Here is an 8,083-nt window from a genome sequence, read left to right as displayed (position 1 = left end):
CTTTATCAAATTATTTAGAGGCACCAAAGAGAAAACAGGTATTTTGATAGGTGGCAAGCAAATGAAAATATTCAACTGTAAATAATACATATTATTGAATGACTATTCTACGTATAGAGCTGGCAACTTTAAAATGTTAGTTGGAAACATATTGTTATGCTTACTGGAAGAGAAACTTCTTTCTTTTTCAATGTTTTACTTAATTCGTCATATAAAATAATTCCGAGATGGTGTTTAGGTAATTATTGATTTGAAATAATGAATAATTGATTTGAAAAGTAAAGTGCGTAGAAATAATACTTAAATAGTTTCGTAATTTTCACTTCTAATTGAACGTTTCTCGTATTGCCATGTTTTTGTACACAGATAATTTTTATTTCCGATAACTCCAATTTTAAGACTGTTCGACACAAACAATTAGTACACCCCAAAGAACATTCATTGCCCCGTCTGTCGGATGATATATTTCAATCGTTATCATCGTGATACCTCAAACATTCGTTTACGTCACATGCAAACGCAACAGTGTATCGTTCTATGACAAGGCTTATTCACACGAGATTAGTTTTCAATTGCTGTACGAATCGCGTGGCACAGAAGAAACAAAAAAATAATCTTTCTCGAGTAATTAAAAAATTTGGTGTATCGACAATTCTTCAATCATTATTGAAAAAAAAAAGAAATACTTAATGGAAATGGAAGACTTATAAAATCGATGTTTATTTTTAAACCTTGATTAGATATAACTCCTTAAAGTAGGATGTAGATATGCGACCGCACTGCTCAAAGGGTTAAAGTAATCGGGATTTATTCACAGAGGGTCGTGTTGCGCCATGAAAGAAGTTCTTTTATTAATTTCTCATCTGGCAGATGGATTCGCAGAAGAGGCGAAACGTGATAAATCGAAATGTGTGCTTCGTTGCCAGCGTGTGGATTGTATTTCAAATACGTGACGTCGTGCTATACTTTTTAATTGCTGAATAACGCGCACTTATCGAGCTATTTCTGTACAATTTTGATAACCATTGCAACTCATTGCCTGCCTTGCATTTTTATATTTTGCATAACAAGAATACTCGCCATTGAAACATCAATAAAATTGCAATTAATAATGTCTACGGTTAACTAACGTTTATAAACGCGTTGACTAACGTCAAAACTCGCTGCGTTGAAAATTTAATTCACTTGAATTACATGTAATTAGTTCAAGTAAAATGATGACTTATCGATCATTTTTCTGCGCGTAGCGATCATCGTTGCACTTATAACTTCGTTCGTGGAATACAATACCATCGTCGTGAGAATTCTTATCGTTTCATTCTCCTTTGGGAACTTATCTTATCGGCGGGCGTCGCGTTTTCAGTGATTCTTCGTAAATATCGCGAGGAATCTCGTCGGTTGAACAAAAATATGCCGTATCATTCGCTATCTATCAAATTGAATTGCCGTAGATACGTAGACAGAAGTTATCGGACAGTCGTTAGGTCATTACATAACTGGGTCCGCGCATACCTATCAGAGGATATCATTTACCGTGTCTGTGTTCCCAATGCAAACAATAATTAGGCGCTCGTTCATTATAAATTTAGATTTTTAACAACCAGCTACGATGTTTGCGCATACGAATCGAACAACGCCGCGCGTTCTGTTCGGATTCTCACGCAGTCTTACGGCTGTCATGGAAACGTCGCTTTTGTTAGGCGCTTACGTTAACGAAGCTTTGCATAAACATTCGTTGGTTTGCTTTAAGATCTTTGCTGTACTTTGTTGCTAGGTTTGCGGAGGTTTGAAATACCCTTGTTATATTGTTTGTTTATTTCTTTAACCATTTATTTACTGAATTTCTCAAAAGCTTTTAAAATTTGTTCTAACTTTTTTAAATATTTAGTTTAAGTGTAAGTAAACCTACGGCACAATTTTCATTGAAAGTTATCACCAAGGTTATTGATTATATGGAAAAGGATTTAAATAAAAAATAAATAACTATTAAATTGTTATATTATTAGTATTATTATTATTATGTAATTATTTTTAATTAAATAACTATTTTATATATGCCAACACATGAACCATCTTCAATCTTCTAGACACTTATAACTTCGTCCATCTTGGTCTTATATCATCTCACAGAGTTCTCCCTAACAAGCTTCCAATAAAAAGCTTGTGCTGCCATCCAACAATTAAAAAACAAGCTTCATAGAAGTGGACTTGAAAGTCACGATAGATTTCAAAACGTTTAAATTAATATACCATGAGAAAACTGTCGGGAATAAATCCCGCCAGTAAATAAAGGGTTAAGTTTACTTCCTAAGAACTTTTTGAGCACGTTCTTTTTAATATAGATAAAATCTAACTTTTACTGTAAAAAATTTGGAATAGGTCAAAATTACGGTGTTCCGTAAATCTGACGTTAATATAATTCATCCAAACATTTTTTCCGACCACATGAACTCATGGACCAATCCAACGTTCCTGTTTCGCGAACTGTTGTTCGGGCAAACGCGATAAAGTCGACTCTTTATTACAGATTTCTATTCTTCGCCGAGACTGTTATTCGTAGCTCGAAGAACGATAATAACGCGATAGGTAAATGATTAATGGAGAATAACGAAACGCGTGGGTACGTTTGGCAAAGGGGTCGAGGAGCTGTGTCGGAAGCAGTCAAACGAAGCGTAAAACATGCTTCGATTTTATGCAGTAGCAAACGCCGATTTAAATCGGACAAACCGTGCGCTCGTTTCAAGCTTTACGCAATTCCATTAGTCTCTTCTACACAGGCTTGGTAAAATGCCTGCCTCTGACTTGGACATATCTATCGTCTCGTTTTTATTTTCAACTAATTTTATTTCCCATCAGCGTTTGCTGGCCGCTTCGTTTGGGCGGATGTGGGTTTAAAGAAATTCGTGTATCGTTAAGTGTATTCTATGTTAGACAGTGGTAAGTAAATGTTTATATTCGTTCTGGTAACGTTTTTGTTCTGTTATTTCGATATTATATTTATACATATGTACCTTCAGGATTAAGAATAAGAAAATCGGAATATTATTTTTTATCGATAAGAAAGAACGAAACGCAACGATTCCATGTATTATTTAGCCTATACAATTATTTATTGGCATCCGATAGGTGTGCTTCGAAACATAATTGACCTGTTATTTATCCATTCATTTAAAGTGCGTAACTTATTATATAATGTTATCGCACTACTGCTTAGTTATTACTAGCTTATTTCCATTCTTTTTATCATTGTCTTACATGACTCCTGCATTGGTTTAATACTGTTTGCAGTATTAATTCCGCAAGTGCAACCTCTAACTGTCGAAACATTTATTTAAATTTGCCTATCGACCTGTGTCTCGCTCTTTACATTAGAAAGTAACCTGGCCTCCATGCCAGAATATTTTGATTATACATATATCGTTTTTGAAGTTGCAGCGAAACGAGCACACAGACCTCCGGTCAAAGTAACTATTTTATTTATACAGATTCGAGTTTTACGAGTGTAAGTCTGATAAAGAACCACGGGATTAGGTCACGCTTAGATCGAATAAACACGGGTTGAGCTAAATGGAACGGTATCTATGATTGCTCGCCGCACCCCTTTCTATCTCCGGCCCTACCCTTTCGGTCACCATAGGGGGTTGCCCCGGTTACAACGATGCCCGTTGCTTCTTCGATGTTGTCATTTAACCTTTTGCAAACTTATATCGACCTGGGGCTAAATTGCGCACCGGTTGTCCCATTATTTGTCAAGGTTTGTGTAACTTTTTGCGCTTCACCCTGATATCTTAATCAAAGAATGGATACACTCCTTCAGCAATGGGAACAGTAAACGGAACAGCCCTTGTACGTTTACTTTGACGTTGATACTTTGTGCTCGGGTACGAATTTCTCCATTCGAAATTAAAATAAAATTTGGGGAATATACAGAAAATGAGAGATGTAAATAAATTATGATATCAAGGGAGGAATCAAACTTGCTACCAGTAGTTGTAGAGAAAAAATGTTTAAACTTTGTACTTTTATGTAGTTTTTCACGCTGAATTCAATGGCGTTAACAAAAAATGTTTAAACAATTTTGTTGCGTTTAAAAAAAAACTCGGATCGAAGAATCCAAAAAATTGTTTAAACATTTTGTTGTTTGCCCCTGTGAATTCGGCGTCAAAAACTAGATAAAAGTACAAAGTATCCAAATTTTTTCTCAATAACTATTGGTACCTAGTTTTGTTCGCGCCGCCCTCCCTTGATATCATCATTTATTTACGTTTCTTATTTTCTGTATATTCTCCACATTTTATTTGAATTTTCAATGCAGAAATTTGTACCTGAGCACAAAGTATCAACGTGAAAGTAAACGTATCTGTACAAAACTGGTACAAAGTAAAACTGGTACCTAGTTTTGGTCGCGGTGTCCTGTCTTAAAGATGTATGAATATTAAAATGCCACTCTAAATTATTAGAATGCAAGAAATAAGATCGATTTACGCAGAAATGTAGATCGAAACGAGAAGAACTTTTCGTATCTGTGAAACCAGCTATCTCGTACGTAACAACTCAATAAATCCGCGCCAGGTATGCGTCCTGGAATCAATAGCCACTTTGAAAAGGAAGATTGATCGAAATCAACGCGAAGCGACTCGTTCGGACCGTAAACTCTCTCGTCAGTCATACAATGTCCGTTTCAATAAAGCGCCAATATTGCCCAATAACGTATACATACATCCAGGTCCGTTATTTCATACCAATTTCCAGTAGGAAAGTGGCGTTTAATTCTCGACCTACAATCTTAAGGGTGATTTCCACTCGCGTGGAAATCGCGTTTCCACTCGCGTGGAAATCAGCTGCTAGTAACTTTCCAGATAAAATTTTGGAAATACGTATTCTTATACGAACACTAAAAACATAAATTCGCGGGAAAAAATCGAAGATTTGAGTTCAAAGTATCGTCATTTTAACAATATTCTTTTAATACTTTTCCATTTCATTTTTCCGAAATCAATTTTCATTTACTCAGCCCAGCAAAGTTTATCAATCGACACGACGTGGAGTATTGCTCGTAACTTCAAAACAAAATTGAGCAGGACAGTTGTAAATTCAACCGAATCTTCCGTATACATGTGTAAATAAACCTCCCAAATTTCCGCAATTTACATCAGTTACTTTGGCTGCAAAAAAATCACGAATACTGTCTCGGAATAGATAAAAATAAAACAGTCATCTCAAAGGGAATGCGGTTGAAGAAAAATTGTTTAAAAATGCATCTGTTTCCAAAGCGTAACTGTGATTTGTCACCTTAACAAAGAAAGGGTTAAAACGCGATCATTGTCGACCACTTCGGACCGCGGACGAACCCAGGTGAACCTGATTGATTCGTCGGGTGTTTGCGGATTTGGCCATCGACTGGACCGATTCGTTTCCTCGAGCAATTAGGGAGCGAATTACAAGAGAATTTGCCAGCGAATCGCGTCGTTAGAGAAGCGCCCGCTTTACTGTAAACGCCACTGCGTGCTGACGATTACGTTATCTCTGGTGTCACAGAGAGACCGTGTCGTTTTGCAAGGCCGCGTTGTATTATGAATGTCTAAAGGGGTAGAGACAGGCCTCCATTATGCTCTCGCACAATGGATACATATCTAGGCCTGCGCTGGTTTTATTAACCGTTTGACAGCCTGGAGCCGACGTGTTATCGTGACAAAAGTGACGTAAACACAAACGCGAGCGACCAGTCAGCTGTTCACGGTTAGCAAGGATTTTATTCTTTATTTATTCCAGGGCACTGGGTCTCGATTCCTCGGTGAAGTCTCTCGCTGTTACTCGTCAGGTCGCTCGACACTGATTCGATTCTCCCACATTGCTCAAGAATTTGAACACTAAGAAACGTTCTTCCTAATTCCTTCAAAATTATTACTAGAATATTTTTCGTTTGTTTAAAAAGAAATTCTTAGCTATGTTCGTTTCTTCGGACGGCACCGGGTATGTTTACCCCTTTAATACGTTGGACGTCGTGTCACCCAAGAATGACAGGACTTTTCATTAAGGAACTACAAAAATTCATTCCGAATGTCAGACGCTAATAGAATTAAATCTGGATAGAATTCGTGAATTTGACGGGTTTAAGAAAAATGAAATACTACGAGAAATGTTAAATTAACTAATCTTCGAGAGTCTCGAGACACGATTTTGGGTTTGTTAAATTTTCACGAGTTTCAGCTTGGCACCCGACGTGTTAATTAAACGAAATGTAATGGCCGTTAATGAAAATTGTATCGAATACGTTCAGTTCTGGACTTCGTTGGCGTGCAAAAAAAGGATACAGCAAATTGCACTGGAAATCATTTGTGATGTAACGAAATAGAAGTGAAACAGTGACTGTTCTGCGATCGATTTGCCTCTAAATTGACGAATGACAAATCGAGGTGGGACCGAGATATCAGATTGACGTAACAATCTGTTAATCTCTTTACACACTGATATTTTAGCACGTCGCAGTGTGAATTACTTCATTTTCGTTTATTCGTTACTTTAGAAACGCTGCGGTACTTCTAAAAGCCAATTATATTAACGTTGTTAAAGAATTGTCCAGAAACATGAATAATATTAAAGATAAACAGAGAAACAGTAACAAGGTAACAGTTAATGTAAGATTAATCTTACTTTAAAAGATTAACTGTTTAAATACTAATTAATTACAATTACCACACTTTCTGACATTATCAATAATGATTTGGACTTGGGCCACTTTCAAAGTAAATTTTTTGACTATCATAAGTGCGAAAATGTATACAGTCAGTGTAATAAGTATTCGTACAGGAACCAATTCAAAATAAAACTTCATATATTTATTTTATTAATAAATTTTAGGAAAAGACTTAATTAACCAGCGTTCCTACATATTTCTAGAGTAGAATATGCGTAAATTAAAGTTTATTATTGTTAATGTTAACCTTTTATTTCTTTTCTTATTAATTTTATTTTAAATTGGTTACTGCATGAATACTTCTTACACTGACTGTATGTCCAAAATTATCGTATACTCTGAATGTATCCGACCGTAAAATGTTTTTTTTATGACAATTCACTTCAAGTATTACACGTCACTACAGCCAACAACAAATAAATGCCAAATGGACTTAGGCCACTTTCAAAATAAACGTCATAAATGTCATTTAAGGGAAATACAGAACTTATTTTAATTTTACCAACGGAATAGTTTATACCGACCGACGCTGACTTTACGAGGGAGGAATTCCTATTTGATGTTGCGAAATATCCTGTATAGTTGGTGAGTATTATAACACATCTTGATACGTGTTTTTATGGACGTTGATACGTATCACGGTTGACCATTAACCTAATACATCTTTCGTTGAGTGAGTAATTCAACTGAGAGCAAAAACACCACGCGTCAGCATTAACGACTCACTCGATCGAATACTGCTCTAGGACTATGACGAGTTAATTCATTTTTTATGTAATTCGATCTATTTACCGAGGCGTGTGTACCTGCGAATCATGGTATTAATTGTCAAACAAAAAAAGGGAGATGTCAGCTCCTTCGTTAACAGGCAAACACTTTGATAATAGCGTTACTGTTACTGCTGAAAGATGAGGAACATCAGACTAAGAAAAATTTCTTCGCTTTAAATATGTATAAACATACACTTGAGGTGCTAATAACCCACGCTGCGTTATTAGCATATAACGTGACGTTTAATACACGATTAAAAAAAGGAAGAAGGAAATATTTAATACGTCGTGTTACGTAAAAAATCGTAGGAAACGTTTTTGTATACAGTATAATTTTATCTCACGAAGTTTATTTGAAATCTTATGTAATGTCTTACTGCCACAGGAATCCTCATATATACTTTTTCCTACTCTGAATAAAATAATTTCATGCCAATTGACGGACAAAGTCAAACGATGTATTTTATTATACGATTAAATTGAAGTGTGCTCTGCACAGTCCAATGAATAAATCTTGTATTTTGACATGTAATTGAATTACGCTCTGAAACATTTTGTAAATAATTGCGTGTAAGAGGAGCAATTATTATTCTGATTAGCTAAACGGCTGTGGGCC

The sequence above is a fragment of the Hylaeus volcanicus genome, chromosome 4 (assembly GCF_026283585.1).
Source record: "Hylaeus volcanicus isolate JK05 chromosome 4, UHH_iyHylVolc1.0_haploid, whole genome shotgun sequence".
In the NCBI taxonomy this organism is placed as follows: Eukaryota; Metazoa; Arthropoda; class Insecta; order Hymenoptera; family Colletidae; genus Hylaeus; species Hylaeus volcanicus.
Note: the sequence above shows the minus strand (reverse complement) of the source record.